We start from the raw sequence: 19,652 nt of genomic DNA on the forward strand, positions 1-19,652 counted from the left end.
GTCTCTCTCTCTTTCCTTTTGCCTCTGTCTCTTCCTCTCTCTCTCTCTGCCTCTCTCTTTCTCTCTCTCTCTCTCCTTGACTCCCTCTTTGTCTCTTCCTCTCGCTTTGCCTCTTTTCCTCTCTGTCTCTTTCCTTTCTCTCTGTCTGTTGGTCTTTCCTTGTCTCTGCCAGCCGCTTATGCTGCTGTTCTCTCAACCACTGTGTGTTGTGGGTGGAGGGTCTAAAACCAGCTGTAACCACTTCCCTATGTACAGGAGCTGGTCTGGGTTCCCTGGTTTACAGGTTACCTTGTGCCATACCTTTGAAACAAGGGACTTGTCCAGGCTTCCTTCTAATGGCCAACCTACCTCTGATGCTGAGCAGTCTATCTTACACAAAGTTTTAAGTTTTCTTAGAGTCATAGTACTCCATAGTCTCCTTTAAATTCTTTTTTGAAATTTTTCAACATAGTTCCTAGTAGGGTGGGCTTATTGATGCATGACCTATGCTTCTTCGAGACAAAACACGAGGCTCACACCACAGGCACACCACAAAACAAAAAACGGCTAAAAAGGCACACACACACTTTTGCAGTTAGCAACAAACCAAAATCAAAACCAAAATCAGAGTATCCAGAAATCCAAGCCAGGTCAAAACCAGAACCAAAGTATCAAGCAATCCAAGTGAAGTCAAAAACAAAAACCAAAGTGCTGGCACAGGCACGCCGTGCGTGATGCGGCCACGCTTCCGCTCAAATGGAGTAGGCAAATTCCCGAGACCAATCCTGTCAAGCAATTCAGACCGAGTCAAAACCAAAACCAAAGTGCCGATAAAGGCATGCCGTGGGTGATCAAGCCACGCTTCCACTCAAACAGAGTGGGCAAGTTTCAAAGACTAGTCTTACCAAGTTTTAGATGTCCAGACTCCAAGTGCCCGTTCCTTCCCAGTGTTCACATTGATCCTCCACAGGGGTCTGCCACACACTGCTCTGGTGAGGTGTCCCACCAGGGCAAATGCCTACCTGGGAGCGCTCTCAGGGTCCGCTTCGCTCAGGCTGGTTGGAGTCCCTCCCGGCGGCGATGTTCCACAGGGCAGGCTTAAGTAGTCTAAGGAGCTGCCTGGACCATCTGCCAATCACCTTGCTTTCCCAGTCAGAGAATCAAAAAATGTAGCAGGACAAGCCACAGAAAAACTCTTCAGACACCAAGTTAAAGAAAAAAGGGGTTTATTCAGCCAGGGACATCGCAAGACCCCCGTCTCAAGAGCCGAGCTCCTCGAGTGAGCAATTCCCGTGACTTTTAAGGGCTCACAACTCTAAGGGGGTGCACGTGAGAGGGTCATGATCGATTAAGCAACCAGGAGGTGCGTGACTGGGGGCTGCATGCACCAGTAATTAGATCAGAACAAAGCAGGATAGGGATTATCACAGTGCTTTTCTATACAATGTCTGTAATCTACAGATAACATAATCGATTAGGTCAGAGGTCGATCTTTAACTACCAGGGTGTGGCACCGGGCTGTCTGCTTGTGGATTTCATTTCTGCCTTTTAGTTTTTAGTTTTTCTTTCTTTGGAGGCAGAAATTGGGCATAAGACAATATGAGGGGTGGTCTCCTCTCTTAATTACAAATGGAGTTCAGAAAACATGTGACTTCTTCAGAGTTACATAACATATAAATGGCAGAGTTGGGTTCTGAACTGAGATCTGCTAATTCAACATTTTCCTACTTATTTTGCTGAAGAAATCTCTTTTCATAGAACACTTGCAAACATCTTGCAGGACCTGTTTCCTACAGACAACTGTTTGGAAAGCATTATTCTAATTCCAATTCCAATCAACTTCCCATTATACCACAGATGTCCTAAACAAGCTATGATTAAACTATATTTAAAACAGCACAGAAATTCAGGCTATCAAAATTAAATTAGTCACAGCATTCCATTTTGTTACTTTAGGTGAAGGACTGAGTTAAAAAGATTACTTCAGAAATGTCTATATTTAAACATCCTTAGCTATTTTTATCCCAAACATATTAACTTTCATAATTTGATTCAGAAGTAACTAGTTCTTATATACCTAATTCGTGAAGACTTTAAAAAAAAAATTATCTCCTCAGTTACCTCTCTGTTCCCTTAACCATTAGGACCAGATGGTATGGCTGGCAGCCAAAACTAATATGCATCGTTACAAATGTACACAAGATGGGGAAGAGATGATAGTCAACACCATAATCTTAGAATTGTAGTGTCAGAAAACAAGTTCATGAGGGAACACACAAGGACAACAACAAGAGCACAAAACCTAATTTATATGCATATTTTTCCATGTAAATTAATGGAACCTGCCTGAGTTCAGGGCAGGCCTATTGCCTTAGGTCCCTTTAGATTTTGGCATTTACTGTGAAACTCTACTTATGTGGTGTTGACTGAATGTAATGTAGTGTTTTAAGTGCTTTCTACTTTGTAATGTATTAACATATCCGGGCATTGAAGTAGGTTCTATTATTACCACTTTTTGACAGGTAAGGATATTAGGATGGAATATTAGGTAACTTGACCAACATTGCATGATTAGCAAATAGTAGAGTCTGAGTTGAACAATGGCCATCTGCAGCTGGACCCTACTCTCATCCATAGCCACCAAACTGCCTTCCAAGACCTCCAGGAAGTCATTCACACCTTTTTAGTTGTTAATCCCTCCCTTTTCAGAATTCAGATAGATGTTTCTTAAGCTCTCTCTCTCTCTCTCTCTCCTGTTTTCTCTAGATCTCAAACTTTTTTTTTTTCTTTTTTGGAGCAGATTGACTAATTTCCTTTTATGTATTTAGCCTGAGCATTATCTCTCATTTAATATGTCTTGAATGAATGGGAGAAGGAGTAGAACTAGAAAGCATGCCTTCCTCATCCTGTCAATGCTTAAAGGAATTTTCTTTTTGCATAGTGAGTTCAGAAGGACAACAGAGCTGACAAATGCAAACAAAAGAACCTATGCAAGCTTTTCCAATTTCTGTAAATATTTCATGTTACATGGACCAAAGCAATGATAATAAGACCAGTTCGATTGATACATTTAGGCATTAGCCTTCTTTTAGTTGACTTAATTCTCTTTTTTCTGGATGCCTTAGTGCTTTCAAAGCCAGATTTGTCCCTGATAGCCTGAGGATTAATTTTTGCATTGGGAATACCATAACTAAATACTCAAGAACCTAGAAATAGAAGCAGAAAATCTTAAAATTATTGAATACAAGTCTGCATGTCAACATTTCAATGTTATTTTTTTGATCCATGAGGATTCCAGTATAGGAAGAACATCAGAGATAGCCTCCCTTCCTGTGAACAGTGAGGTATATTCCACTAATCTTTTAAATCTAACCCATAGGCAACTATCTTGGTATTCTGCTCTGATTGAAGTATTTCCTTAGTCTGCTCAGCACTTTCCCAGTGGCCTCTCCCTAGGGGCTCGTAGCTTCAAGGCTATGACTCTTTAGAGCAACTGGTACTCAGTCCCCTTGTTTTCCATTTCTGTGAAGCATCTTATCAAATAGTTTAAGGAAGATATTTTCAGAGATAGTAGCTTGTCGCTAGTTACCTGGAAATAAAGGGCACTTTAAGTATGGAGAAGAAAAGGTGCTCATCTTTATTTCAAGATTATGTCCAGAGATGCAACTCACTGACATTCTGACAAAAGATATTTTGAAAATAAAAGATCAATCACCTTAAATGTGGCCAAGAAATTCCTGCTGCTTGGCTTTCACAGCTAGTGCCAAAATCTAAAGGGGCCTATGGCTTCAGTAGGAAAAAAAGAAAGACACATGCATTTGATATGTGACTATGGATCCACTGTGTGCAGAATGTCAAGACTTGGGACAAAAGCATTCAGTTATAAAAATTCATTCTTTTGTTTCTCTACACTACAGCCGTGGAGAAAACAATGCTTTATTTTTGTTTGTTTTAAATTTTGTTTTATTTTTTCTTTCTGAGCCAGTATTTACTGAGTGTTTTTACTGGGCTGGGCACTTCATCCAGATTTCTTATTTAATCCTCACAGCAGTGCTCTGAAGAGATAGGCATTCCTATCAGCATCCTCATTACGTTACAGACAAGAGAACAGATTTCAAAAGGTTAAATAACTTGTCCAAGGCCACACAATTAATACTGATCCTACCGAAGTTCAGACTCTATCAGCTTAGCACCATGTTATGCTGCTCTCAAGACCCTACTTTGGGACTTAAAATCATTCATCCTTTCTCTCCTCAGAAATTCCTTGGAAGCTCAAGGTGTTCTTCATCCCATTCCTGTCTACTCCTCACGGCCACTCCAGCCTTGTTGCTTCCAGGACCTCAGGGCTTACCACAGCTGTTGCTGCTACCACAACAGCCGTTGCTGCCAGAGTGCCAAAGTAGAAGGAATGTTTTCCCTTGAGTGATTTCAGATCTATACTTAAGGCTGCCCACATTCCCCACACGTCCCTCCAAGTAAAATGGTTTCTTCAATTTCACAATCACCATTTTCAAACATACACACAACATATGACCAGCTTCTCAGGACAAATAATCATAATATTATTCTTGAGTGCTTGCCATATGACATTATTTTGTTTAATGTACTCAGCAACTCTGTAGGTTATTTTACATACTAGGAAAGAGCAGGTTGAGAAATGAAAGCAGAAATGGAATATGACCTTATTTTATGCTCAACAAAAGCACCTTTCCATTGATTAAAGTCTGATATTTCCTGTTGGGGATACATTTTCCACTGCCACCTCCCACAGGCTGAGTGCCTGCTTTCCCAGGCCGCTTGTCTTCCTCAGAAGTCGACATAAACATTTTCTTCAAGAGTGTCATCTTATTTTTCAGGAGCTGGTTCTCTGGACTTTCCTAAAAATTAAGCCTATAAAGACCATCTCCTGGTAATATGGGAACTCCTGGTAAAACAGAGAGCTACTGACTGTTGTAAAATGTATTTATATAGTATCTCCAACATCATAGAATTTGACTACATTGTTCTCAAGTGGATCCCAGATTTTTATATGACCTTGCTGATATAGTTATCAAAACTAGCCAGATGTCTTGCTCTTGAGTTTCTGCTTACTAATCAACTTTCTGATGTGCAGTTTGACTTCTCAAATACCTTAACTACGAGGGAAGTACCCGAATGGTGAACGGGAACACTTCAATCCTTGAAAAGGTCTAGCCTCATTGGCATTCAATTTTGGGGTTTTGAAGATGTTAATTTTACATCACTTTCATATATTTTACCAAATCTTTATATCACATTTTATTTATTATATATTTAATATTTCATTTTTAATTTACTCTCATATTTGTTTAACTTATATACATATGGCCAAGAGAAAAAAACAAACAAACTTTGGGCAACTACCTAACATCATTTTTTGTGCCAGTTACATTTTTAAAATACATATTTGATACTTAAATACATTTTTTTGAAATGTTTATTAATATACCATTTGAAATCATTCTAGGAACCACCAGTTGGCTGTAAGTACTTATTGCAAAACATAGTTAAAATCTATAAATTAGAAATTAGTCCCTTACTTTATGAACTAGTGTCAGGTGGCTATCAGTAACTTAATGAATTCCAGATTTTTTGGCCAAATTTTGTTTATGCTTATGAAAAGTTTAGATGTAGAGTCTTACTATAGTCAAGCTAAAAGTGAACAGTTATCACTCCATATTTTCATCCCTCTTTTCTCAATTTTATTGAGTTGTTTTCTTACCTAAACTTTGAAAATGTTTTTCAATGTCTATACTATAAGGAAGAACCATCCAAGCTGACTTTACTTATATCTCTTCCCTAACTATCACAGTTTGTATTTTCTCTTATAACTATTCCAACTAATCTGCTATTAAATTACATTTCAAATTGTCTCTTAATTTCCATATAATTTTTCACATGTATCAATCCTCATTTTAAAAAATAGTATCTTTCTGATTTTATGCAGAATAAAATTATTTAGTTTATGCTTTGACAAACCAAACATAAACCTGAAAGATAGCAGCATATATGTTTACCTAGCATTTTAAAAGGCTGTGAGAACTGATGAAAACCATGAGAACTGACATAAATCTATGAAGTTCAATGGTTTGTCTTTCGATCTGAAGCATGAGTTTAGAAGTCAATACTAATATCACCCTGTTAATTTCTCATTTTAGGGTGTTTGTCATTAAATTTCCATTCTCTAGATGGTAATTTATTTTCTCCAAATGACTTAGAAAACAAGTAGTAAATAAATTACATAAATTCTCAGAAGTACAAATAAAGGTATACACATACATACACGTACATACTTGTCTAAACTTAAGAATTGAAAGCTAGAGTTCATGACACTCTCTTGTTATGATTTGCTATTATTATACAAGTTAATCTAATAATCACTAAAAGCCTTTGATTATCATTATAATTCAATAAAAAAAAATTCGGCACACTTACTCTGAGAGAGTACCCCATGGAAGCTAGCATTAACATGCTATCAGGACATAATCTGGCTGGATGGATTTTGGAAAAGCAGAATATAGTAATGTAAAAAAAAATAGCATTGTCATCATTTTTCACATGGGAGGGATTTAAGCCCTTCTTGCTGAAGCACTAAAGCAGGTTAATTGGAGCCAGAATACGTCATAGGTTGAGAGGATATACCAAACTGAATTCCTGGAAAAAATTGAGGGTTAGCATACTGGTGTCAGAAATGCTGATATCAGAATATGGTGTGAAATAGAGGCAATAAGAAGGAATTAAAAGTTAGAACACAGGAGATATGAATCAGACTGATAAGTTAAACTCATCGTGGGAGTTTCATGATTTCTGACTCTGACCCGAGAAGACAAAACATTTCATAATAGAACATTTTGGCTACTACCTCTAATTCAATAAGTATATTTTGAAATTTGTCTAAGAACTATTCCCATTACTCTCTCTGTTTCCCAAACTGAGTGGATTACATTGTGTAACTCACAGGAGTTTGATGTCTCCAAGGGAAACTCCACTGAATATCAGACCCTGTCTTGTTTTGTGTCTTTTGGTGAACTTGAAAGCTTAGACCAGCAACAACTCCAAGGCCTGTTCTGGGAGAAGAATCTCCTCTCACCCTCCAGAGAGGAGGGACATTACAAGGGATTCTACTAGGACTTGAAAACAGACACAATTTCCCTCAAATATCTCTTTCCTTCAGGCTTGAGATATCTTTGTCTTTGGTCATTCCTCTATTTTCCATAATTCTTTAAGTTCCTAATGGTTTGGGTCGAATGTCCTTATATGCCCTTTAGACCAAAAGATTGTCACTGCCCAGTACCCTCTGCCCTCTGTAGGCTGGATTCCTGCCCTGAGGCTTGAATCATGTGATGAGAAGCCAATGCCTGAATATATAATTTTACTCTTCCTTCCCATGTGCCACCCAGGGCCGATATCCTGCCTGTTCAAACCTACTTGTTGGCTTCCTTTTCCTGCATGGACAGACCTCCCAGGATTCTGACCTCACACATACTGACTGAATTCCTGGATGTAATGACCCACCCACAGAACTGGTTGACCTTCCCAGTTGTGACTTTTCCTGGAATTCCCCCCTAAACAACACTTTCTGGCCAGATAAGTTTCTTTAACCCCCACGGCTCACACCACCCAAATTAAAAATTTCTTTGTTGTATCCCCATGCAAAGGATCCAGTTTATGGTTGGTGCCAAAACATACATAGACGCACACACCCAACCTGCTGAAAGTTTCTGCTGGTTGTATTTTTAATATGTTGCCGTAGTCTAAAAATCCTAGAAGAAACACCTTATTTGTTCATTTTTTGAAAAACAAAAATAGCTATTTTTATAATCAGTGATTATATAACTTATGTTTATATATTACAAAATTGATCTTATATATTTATAATTATATAATTAATATATAAACATAATTATTTCAAATTATGCAAATAAATTATTTTAATGGGTCAAATTCTTAATTCATTTTAAAGAATAGAAACAAATTGTATTATTGTCACTTGAAGGCTACCCTGAGAGTAGATTCAAGGTGACACGCAGCTTGAGGACTCTACATCACCAAAGAGAGCCCTCTTCTAAATCCTTCTGGATACCTTTATTGGACTGGCAAACAGGTCTCAGCACCAGAAAGCAGGTAATCTTGGCTATTATTAGAATCCTCTTCTCCAGAATCTGTCAAGAGGCATTGACTCAAATAATAAATCAATCAGTACAAAGTAATTTTTTTCTGTTTTGCCTTCTGCTGAAGCTTTAAGTGAAATATGGCATTCTTCTATACCTATTAGCAGAGAAGAGAAGGAGAGGGAGAGAGATTTCTAAAACAGCTACAGCCTTGCTAATTTAAGATAAAAAGCAATAATATATAATGTAGCTAATAAAATATATTCTGTATTACCTTATTTTATATATTAGATTAGGGACTGACAAACCTTTTCTGTCGAGAGAAAGATGGTAAATACTTTAGGCTTTGTGGGCCATAAGGTCTTGTTTGCAACTAACGAACCATGCTGCTGTAGCATGAAAGCAGCAATAGACAGTATAGAAGCAAATGAGCATGGCAATGTTCCAATAAAACTTTATTTACAAAAAAGATGTGTCTAGCCCTCAGAAGCATAGTGTGATGACTTCTAATATAAACCTATGAAATATTCTACTATATTGGGAAATACATACTTTTAACATACCATGCAATATGTATTTTTACCTGGAAACATAATTTAAAATGGATTCATTGAATAATGTATAATTAGCTATGAAGGAATAGGAATTATATATTCTAGAAAGTATTGTGATTAATTATAGCGTTATGTGCTCTTCTATCTTTCTGTTGTTCTCTACTTCAGTGGTTGAGTGAATTAAATTCAAACCTGTTTGTTTTTTGAAAAAAAGCAAACAAACAATAAAGGGACTACTTTATTGGAGATTAGTGCATGCTTTTAGTCATTGCTTCTCTTTTAAACATTTAAATTAACTATGTGATCTAATTACCAAATTAAATAGATAACAATTAAAGGCGTTTTTCCATGTTTGGCTTTAATGGTCTATTTACCACATTCATTTGCTTTTTTCCCTTTTAAACAAAGAGAATAAATTAACTAAACATATCTCAATGGACTGAATATAAACAAGAAACACATTTGTGTGATCATCACATAATGCAAATTAATATACCTTGCAATTTCACATCTGTTGCCCAATAGTCCTCCGTTTTCATGGTACATTCATTCAAGGTCTTGTCTTCATTAGAAGCACTGAGATGTGTCTCAGGCAACCCAAAATAAAATTCTATATACAAAAACTTCCAATATTCACTCTCAAAGTGTTAAATAAAGAGTTGGTCCTTTTTAGTGATCACCATGAGACTGTACAAGCATATGGCTCATAGGATCATGGAATCATAAGTTTTGCAGAGTATCAGATAGAGATGACATGCATATCATTTGTTCATTTAAGTCTGGAGCCCACCTAGAGTTCTTCAATCCCTCTATCTTCAAAACACATGCTGAAGGGGCAAAGATAGTTATTGATGTTGTGGCTTGGGGAAAACTATTATAATGAGTCACTCTTTTTATTTTTTAATATACACTGCTATTCTTACTTACTGGATCTTCCCCAGTAGGAAAGCGAAGCAAACTAATCTTGAACATTCTTTTTGGTACCAAAATCTTCTTAGAGGAGTTCATATCATTTGCTATCTTCCTTGGATTGAGAGATGCTTACCACCTTGTCTATATTCCTTTGGATTAAAAAAACTGAAAATCAGTTGAAGACCATTGCAAAATTATCCTTACGGTTTTGGAAGTGTTACAGAATAAGAATGGAGTTTAATATCATATTGAGTTTAGAACTATTGCTACTTTTTCTTTCCATAAATTATTTCCAACAATGTCCTCCATTCATTCTACAACATCACACTTTCAAAAAAGTCTACTTCTCTCACTAGAACTTCAAATATCATATACCTATAAGAATTCTTTTTTGTTCTCCGTAACATACAGAGCAGAGTAGATTAAAACATTCTCACCTCTTGTTCTTCAGAATCTGTCAAGCGGCATTGACCCAAATAATCAATCAATCAATACAAATTATTCTTTCTTTCTTGCCTTCTGCTGATGCTTTAAATGAAAACATGGCATGCTTCTATACCTATTAGCAGAGTAGAGAGAATGAGAGATTTCTGTGTTATTTTAACTTTGGAAGTCACCAACTCTTAATCATTGGAAATCATCTTTCCTCCCACTATACACCCAAACTCATAACTTGAGGGCTCTGAGCGTATCCAGCTCATGTTGACCAGTTTTAGAGACGGGGTCACTCACTGTTCTACAGTTGCATGTTCTGTCTGGAGCAGAGCTCGGTGCATACCAGAAGCTGCTTTTTTCATGTGCATAGTTCCCTGCTACAGACAGCATAACGTTGCTGCAGGACACTAGGAATTTTCATTGCATGGCTCCTTTATTTTTCAGACTGCACATGGTATCTTTTTGTTTTGTTTTAAACCACTGACACTTCTAGTATCATGAGCGTTATAGGATGATAAGGCTCTATGGGCAAGACTGCTTATAATAGCTGCCAAGAAATATCATTCTCTGGATCCCACCTACAGCAAACGACCTTTTATGTCACATAATAAATGGGTTGGAATAATGTTCCTAAGGACTACGAGAGACCCCTCAGCCCTTCTAAATGTGAGTGCAGCATGAGAAGTTGGTTGTTTATGGAGGAGAAGACTCTTACAAGACACTGAATCTGCAGGCACCTCGATCTTGGACTTCCCAGCCTCCAGACCGGTAGAAAATAACTTATGCTGTTTATAAATCACCCAGTCTATAGTATCCTGTTACAACAGCCAAAATGGACTAAGACAGCAAGCATTGTCTTGTAAGACAACTGACACATTTGAGAGCTCTTAGATGATCTTCAAGCAAGTGGGATCTGGAGGGGTTATGTCTTTCAACAGAGAGAAGCGGGGACACTTGTTCAGGCCCAGGGGTGTTAAAAGAATCTAGAAGTTCAAAAGTTTTAAGAGCATTTCCCACCCAAGTTTCAAGTCCCCATTTATTCTTTATGAGAGGCTTTACTTTGGCAGTATTTTGATAATCTGATTATTCAGCCATCTCTGAAGTTCTACACTCTTATCATTAGGCAATAAACCTAGCTTTTAAATTGGTCATTTCTCAGGCAATAGGGGATGAGGAATTTTAAAGTACTGCCAGTGAGACTCTGACATTCATATGTCTTTCTGAATTTGTGTTTGAGCTCCTTAGGGCCAGTTATTTTCACTTTTCAAATCATGAACAATACTCATCCAATATCACAGTCATCTAGTTACCATTTCCTTCTATCTCTCAACCACCACATATTGCCCAAGCCAGTGCCTCTTTTCCACCTGCATTTTACCTCAGTGATATGGTTTGCCTGTGTCCCCATCCAAATCTCAATTTGAATTGTAATAATCTCCACATGTCAAGGGCAGAGCCAGGTGGAGATACTTGAATCATGGGGGCAATTTCCCTCATACTCTTCTTGGTGTAGAGAAGAAGTCTCACAAGATCTGATGGTTTTATAAATAGGAGTTTCCCTTCACAAGCTCTCTTGCCTGCATCCATGTAAGATGTGACTTTGCTCCTCATTCGCCTTCTGCCATGATTGTGAGGCCTTCCCAGCCATGTGGAACCGTGAGTCACTTAAACCTCTTTCCTTTATACATTACCCAGTCTCGGGTATGTCCTTATTAGCAGCATGAGAACAGACTAATACAGTAATTTGGTACCAGTAGAGTGGGGTGTAGCTGTAAAGATACCCAAAAACATGAAAGTGACTTTGAAAATGGATAACAGAGGTTGGAACAGTTTAGAGGGCTCAGAAAAAAATGGAAAAATGTGGAAAAGTTTGGAACTTTTTAGATAGTTGGAGGGTTCAGAAGACAGGATGATGTGGGAAAGTTTGGAATTTCCTAGAGACTTGTTGAATGGCTTTGACCAGAATGCTGACAGTGATATGGACAATGAAGTCCAGGCTGAAGTAGACTCAGATGGACATGAGAAACTTGTTGGGAACTGGTGTAAAAGACACTCTTGCTATGCAAAGAGACTGGCAGAATTTTGTCCCTGCCCTAGAGATCTGTGGAATTTTGAACTTGAGAGAGATGACGTAGGGTCTTAGGGGAAGAAATTTCTAAGCGGCAAAGCTTTCAAGAAGAAGCAGAGTGGCTGGGTGCGGTGGCTCACACCTGTAATCCCAGCACTTTGGGAGGCTGAGATGAGCAGATCACAAGGTCAGGAGATTGAGTCCATCCTGGCTAACATGGTGAAAACCCATCTCTACTAAAAACACAAAAAATTAGCCAGGCATGGTGGCGGGCGCCTGTAGTCCCAGCTACTCAGGAGGCTGAGGCAGGAGAATGGCGTGAACCTGGGAGGTGGAGCTTGCAGTGAGCCAAGATTGCACCACTGCACTCCAGCCTGGGTGACAGAGTGAGACTCCGTGTTAAAACAAAAAAAACAAAAAAAAACAAAAAAAAAAAAACAAAAAAAAAGGCAGCAGCAGCAGAGTATAAAAGTTTGGAAAATTTGCAGCCTGACCGTGAGGTAGAAAAAAATTCCATTTTCTGGAGAGAAATTCAAGCTCGCTGCAGAGATTTGCATCAGTAATGAGGAGCCAAATGTTAATTGCCAAGACAATAAGGAAAATGTCTCCAGAGCATGTCAGATACCTTTGCAGCAGCCTCTCCCATCAAATGTCTGGAGGCCTAGGGGTGAGAAATGGCTTCCTGGGCCAGGTCCAGGGCCCTCCTGCTCTATGCAGCCTCAGGACAAGGTGCCCTGAATCCCAGATGCTTCAGCTCCAGCAATGGCTAAAATGGGCCAACATAGAGTTCAGGGCATTGCTTTAGAGGATGCAAGAGTCTGTGGGTGCACAGAAGTCAAGAATTGAGATTTGGGAACCTCTACCTAGATTTCAGAAGATATATGGAAACTCCTGGATGTCCAGGCAGAAGTTTACTGCAAGGGCAGAACCCTCTTGCGGAACCTCTACTAAGGCAGTGTGGAAGGGAAATGTGGGGTTGGAGCCCCAGCACAGAGTCCCCACGGGGGCACTGCCTAGTGGAATTTTGAGAAGAAGGCCACCATCCTCCAGATCCCAGAATGGTAGATCCACCAACAGCTTGTACCTTAAGCCTGGAAAAACCCACAGACACTTGATGCCAGCCCATGAGAGTAGCCAGGAAAAGGGCTGTACCCTCCAAAGCCACAGAGGCAGAGCTGCCCAAGGCCTTGGGAGCCCACCTCTTGCATCAGAATGTCCTGGATGTGAGACATGGGGTCAAAGGAGATCATTTTGGAGCTTTAAGATTAGACTGCCCTGTTGGATTTCAGACTTGCATGAGGCCTGTAGTCCCTCTGTTTTGGCCCGTTTCTCCCATTTGGAACAGGTGTATTTACCCAATGCCTACACCCTCAATGTATCTAGAAAGTAACTAACTCACTTTTGATTTTACAGGCTCATAGGAGAAAGGGACTTACCTTGTCTCAGATAAGACTTTGGATGTGGACTTTTGAGCTAATACTGAAAGGAGTTAAAACTTCAGAGGACGAGTGGGAAAGCGTGATTGATTTTGAAATGTGAGGACATGAAATTTGGGAGAGACCGGGGTGGAATGTTATGGTTTGGTTGTGTCCCCACTGAAATCTTATCTTGAATTGTAACGATCCCCATGTGTCAAGAGCAGGCTCATATGGAGAAATTGAATCATGGGGGCGCTTTCCCCCATACTGTTATTGTGGTAGTAAATAAGTCCCACAAGATGTGATGGTTTCATAAATGAGAGTTCCCCTGCATAAACTCTCTTCCCTGCCACCATGTAAGACATGACTTTGCTCCTCATTCAACTTCCATCATGATTGTAAGGCCTCCCCAGCCACATGGAACTGTGAGTCAACTAAATCTCCTTCTTTTATAAATTACCCAGTATTGGGTGTGTCTTTATTAGAAGTGTGAGAACAGACTGATACACTCAGTTCACTGTGAACAAAAAATCTTAACAATTTAATTGCTGCAGGATTCCAGGGAATTGTGATTCACAGATTCTCCACCTACCTTCAGTGATGTGGTACTCACTGTCATGTAGCCAGTGATAAATTCAACTCCAAGAGCTATCCTTAGAGACTGTTTGTTAAGGCCACTCCTTGAACCAGCTGTTTTAGATCAGATGTTCTAGAAACAGAGCCTAAAACAGGAATTTTTGGATACATATGTTGTATTGATGGAGTGCTCTTCATGAAAAGGAAAAAAAAACATAAAGGGGTGAGAGAAACACTATAAGTAAGAGAAAGAGCTGAGCAAGGATGAGGTTTCAGGTGAAGTCTAACTTTGACCTGATTCACAGGGTGCTCTGGAGAAAAATCACACCACAGAGTTGACCCACCTTGAGGAAAGGGGGTTGGCCTTTGTACCCCATATCAGTATGCCATTTACTATGGGCAGTCATTTGCATGGTGGTGGCATTGGAGTATAACTTTATTTTCCAAGCACTTCCCATGTGGGAAAGGGGTTAAATTTGGGGGATATGCAGCCAACACTTCTAGCAGTGGGGGGATGTGCGTACTAGCCTGTGAAGGAGATCTAGGTGGAACACCAATAGCATCCTACTATACTTTCAAAAAAAAGTGTAAATCAAGCACAATTTTTTTGCACCTATTCTGACTCTAACAGAAATTTTCAAGTAAATGTATATAAAATAATAACATTATGAATTTTTTTTCCTGACAAAAGAAATCAACTAAGAGATCAGATAAGATCAGCTATAGCAGCCACAATTATTCTTTCATGTAATAAATATCCATTAAGTACCTGGCCTGTGTCAGCATTATCTGATATGTTGATTCTGTCACAGAGAAGAGGGTTTTATTACATGTAGTCATATAGCAGGAGTAGTAGATATCCTTGAGCCTGAAATTCTTACACATCAATAAAATATTTTCCAGAACAAAGTAAGTTTATTGCTACAGTGACCTACATTGAAAATATTCTGTGACATATCTCCATAGTCCAAAATGGAATTATTGAGTCAAATCATCAACATAATACATTTTGCAGAATAGGTACATGACAGAATACATACATTTGCACTTAAAATCAGTGAATGTCTCACAGACTAGCACCAGGACAAAGCAATTCAAATCAGGACTTACTGAAAACAATCCAGAGGTATGTTTACAAGGTGGTCAGTACTTAGAGTCATTATATTGCACTTTAGAAAACTATATGTGAGAAGAAGCATAAATAACCTGAAAGTTGTAAAAGAGAATGAACTGCCATTAGTGAATATAGAAGTTTAGCTGAATTCACCAGTTTTAGACTGTGGATTGAAGGTAAGGCAGAAAGTTGAAATAGCATTCATTTTTGTATAAAAACAAAATGTTACACCAGTCAGAATTATATTTTGGTAGTATATTACACAAATTTTTCAGAGATTTCAGAGACAAAGGGTTAACTCTCATGTGTGCAGTATAATGAATGTGGATCAATGGAGTGGCTGTGAGCTCTGTAATCACTCAAGTTGATGAAAGATTCATCATCCTGTTATGATCTTGAACAGTTTCTATTTCTTGCACTGCAGTAGCCCAAGGAAAATTCTACACTCACTCTTAAGTGCTGGCTCTTGAAAGTGACAAGTGTCATCTTCAGTAAAACCCCTTTTACTCCATCTGTTGACTCCCAAGTCAATAGTAAAGCACACAGAGAAGCATATTCTAGCAGTAGGAGAAGAAACAGAAATATTAATGTTTGTCGGTATGTTCACAGTAAATGGCCTAAGTTTCAAAATTATACTAGTATTCAGACCATGGTCTTTAATAATCATGTTGCACAACACAAGAAATCAGAGATTTTCCAGAAAAGAACTGGTTGAGGTCTCAGACAGGAAATGCACAAAAAAGTCTAGAAAATCTTGCTTTACCAGAAAGCAAAGGAACTATCAGAGACTACTGGGATTTTGTAAAAGGAAACAAATGATATTCCGCTGCCAAATTTAGCATCAATTTAATAAAAACTGCAATAAATTAAAATATATCCAGTATGCCAAAGTCCATGAGTTTCTAAACATACTTAGGTGAAAATAGCTGTTTATCACATTTGGAAGATAGTTTAGAGCCAATTCTCTCTTCTGCTGACTGATTAATAAAGGAAAAATAAGTATTTAACTGCTTTTCTTTTGAGAGTTATACCTAGAGTAAATTAATAATCTGAGGAGATTGTCTTTATAAAAATAGTCCAGTTAATTAAAAGAAAAGTGATGATTTAATTAAAATACCACCATTTTGTTGAACGCTAATAAAATAGCGCAACTAGACAATGATCATTGATTGCTCCTAATGTCACAAAAAGAGAAACAAACAAACACTATATACTTCCCAATAGAAGACACACGACCACCTGTGGAGGACTGTTACCACAAACTTGGGAGCTGAATCTGAGCAAGCATCTATATCTTGCTAGAAAATTTCAGAAAACACACAAAAACCCCACATATTAATGACTTCACGAGATGCAGTCAGCAAAGTCCAGAATATAAGACAGTTCTACAGATCAAATGAGCCTATTTATTTGGCAAATAATTTGCAAGGATGAAAAAATGGAAGAGGAAGCATATACATTAAAAAGACTTCAGAGAATATCCATGAGATGCAAAACATGGGCCATATTTTGGAGCTTAACTAAAAAAGAATAAACCGAAGAAGAAAAAAATAAAATTATGAGAGCAAGTGAAAAAAATTAAAGACATTAAATAATAGATTATATATGGATTGGTAATATTTTCAGCATAAATGCCTTTTGGTTATGTTTAAAACTTTTTTTAATAAAAAGTAATTCAAAATTTCTCTGGAACTAAGGGCTAAATTAAAAACCTAAGGCTTCTCATTTGCTTCTATTCATTGGATGGATTGGTTAACAAAGCTAATAAAAATGTCTCTGTTTTCTAAATAAGCTCTGTCTAGATTTTAAAAACCTCATTCCAGATTCTGCAATTTATCCCTTTCAGTTTTGATTTTGAAAGATTCCTTGCTCTGCATAAGTTTCATTCTTTCAAAATCTGGTTGCTAACAATTGTAGGAAGAAGTAAAAAGTTTTCATTAATTTCCTAAAAAGCATAATACATGCAATTTAATCTAGGTAGGAGGTAGTCCTTTTGACGGTGAATTCCTTTAGCTTAAGGACCATGTCCTATTTACCTTTTTAATCTCAAATAGTTGCTGAAAATATGTAGTCAAAATATGTGACTGGTGTATAGTATGACTGATGAATGAGCAACCAAATAAATAAATAAATAAATAAATAAATAAATAAATGGTTTTAATAAAAGTTCTGCGGTTGACCATTTGCCACAAAACATGACTTCTTAATAGTTGAATTAAATGTACTTTCTCCGTCACCGCACCTCCACTCCATTCCACCTCCGTCTTCCACTTCAAGCAGCCAGAAATTTAATTTAAAAATGACTGAAGGAAATATAATTTCCTCATATTGAATTAATTCAGAAAGTTTGAAGAGGAACAATAGAACTCTTCGGAATTACCATGCACATTTAAGAAATGACAAAGAGTTATTCAGTCAGTCCAATTTAAGAATGATTTTTAGAAGAATGAACATTTTACTATTTAGTACTATTGTACTAAAAATTGTGAAAGGTATTGTGAGATGTCAGAGGACTGCCAAATCTTAAACGACCTTTATAAAGCACTTATCAATGCCAAACGCATGTAATGAAAAGGACATTTCTTTTTTTCAGGAATATATTTCATACATCTATTATAATATGATAAAGTTACCCATGGAAGTGATTTTATGAAACCAGTAATGCCCACCCTAACATGACCAAGCTGTTAGTGTCTAAGTTACTTAACCACAGGTGACTAAAGCATCAAATCATGATAAGGCTAAAGCCAATGATACGTGTTTTTCTCAATTAACCTTGATTGGTTAGCTCCTCAGGGCTGTTCAGAACCAAGTAATAATGTAGCCATCAAGGATGAAACAGAGAACCATGAAAAGTTTTCTTGTTAAATGGCACAAGTTGTTTCTGATACGAAAAAATGGACATATAAATACCTAACTGATGCATGAAATATAGCATATTTAATGAATAAATGGTGTTAGTAAATGGTGTTAATGATGTTCTGTACTGATGCAGCATCAGATGCTTCATTTTCCTCCATTTTTAATCCATATTAGTGGAGTGAACACCAGACATATTCCTCCATAAACTATTTAATACTCACTCAGCCTCATGATATTCAACCATACGAAACGTTCATTTCATAATTAATTCAATTGTCAAGCTTTTCTTAATCAGGGAAATCTAATTCCAACAACTCAAAAGATATTATTGTAACTACACAGATTAGAAAAGTAGGCGATCTTATACATAAAATTCTAAGGTTGATTTGACAAGATGTCAGGTTTTTCTGTCTTTCTACAGAGGTCTAAAATTATTAGCATTTTGTCTCTTAGGCCTGTTGATTAAATGAGCTGGTGACTGCAGTCTAATGAAGAAAAAGATACATTAAAGAGAAGAAACCAACTGTGTTGGCAATCTTAACCTAGAGACTTAAACAGGATTGACATACTGAAATCTTCATGTTTTTAGAAGGAAATGGGGTTGGAAAGGTATAAGAAAATGTAAATGTTGGTAGAATATTGCTTCACTCCTAAAAGCAGGAATTAGGCTTACATAAAAGTGGTTTCCAATGTTAATATTCTTTCACCTGAGAAATAAAGATTAAAAATATGGAAACATTGAGCTATTTTAAAAAATGACTCTTCTCCATTATAGCATTAGGTTGGTGCAAAAGTAATAACGTTTTTTGCCATTTTAAAAAAGTAATGGCAAAAGCTGCTATTACTTTTGTACCAACCTAATAATTAAAGTTTTATGTTTGAAATAATAATTAAAAATAAACTTAGGAAATTTCTATAAAAAAGGGAGAAGAAACATTAGATAAGAAAGCATAAGTTACTGTTATGTGTTGAAACAAAATTAACATCAGTATCATATACAGAAAACATAAAATAAAGGGTATAATCTTATAAAAATAATTAAAACATATATAGAGAGTGATAAGTATAAAACAAAATGATAATTCTGAATAAATAATTGAAAGGAAAAGAGAATTACTAATTCCTGTCATTGATGCACAGATATTTGAAATTCTAGCCAAACAATAATCTGATTAAGAGTGCTACTTTTTCACATTTATATTACTATTCTCTTCCAGAACAGCTGTATTTAAGAAAATAATGAAATAGAACAAAGTTAAAAATCAAAAAATATAGCGCTCATCTCTTTCCTGTTTAGAAATACAAAAAAAAAGCTTAATCATATTAATCAACCTGCTTATACCTCTTTATATTAGTATTCCAGGCCCTTAAAAGTATACGTTAATTGTGTTGATAAATTTTCGATGTTATTCTATTTCCTGATGCTCATCTCACCCATCACCACAAGTCAGTTTTAGATTTACTTCAAATTAATTCCAAAAGTTTAACATGAAATTGAATTTCAACATGCACTTCAGGTAGGAAAAATCAGCCCTAAGAAAGATCATGTGTATTATTCTTCAGTGAGTGAAAACACAATGGAACAAAACATTAGAGCAACACCAA

The 19,652-nt window shown here is 37.1% G+C and overlaps 1 long non-coding RNA gene across 1 annotated transcript in view; it reads right to left on the minus strand.

The window, feature by feature from the left end:
* Positions 1–7,941: 7,941 nt before the first annotated feature.
* Positions 7,942–19,652, minus strand: part of LOC126949604 (uncharacterized) — a 62,586-nt gene continuing 50,875 nt past the window's right edge. The window contains exons 3-5 of the long non-coding RNA XR_007723858.1: positions 10,012–10,133; positions 9,590–9,723; positions 7,942–8,265 (exon numbers count right to left, since the gene is read on the minus strand). This is a non-coding gene — a long non-coding RNA (uncharacterized LOC126949604). The remainder of the gene's footprint in view (positions 8,266–9,589; positions 9,724–10,011; positions 10,134–19,652) is intronic.

This window comes from Macaca thibetana, chromosome 3 (genome assembly GCF_024542745.1).
Source record: "Macaca thibetana thibetana isolate TM-01 chromosome 3, ASM2454274v1, whole genome shotgun sequence".
NCBI classification, from domain to species: domain Eukaryota; kingdom Metazoa; phylum Chordata; class Mammalia; order Primates; family Cercopithecidae; genus Macaca; species Macaca thibetana.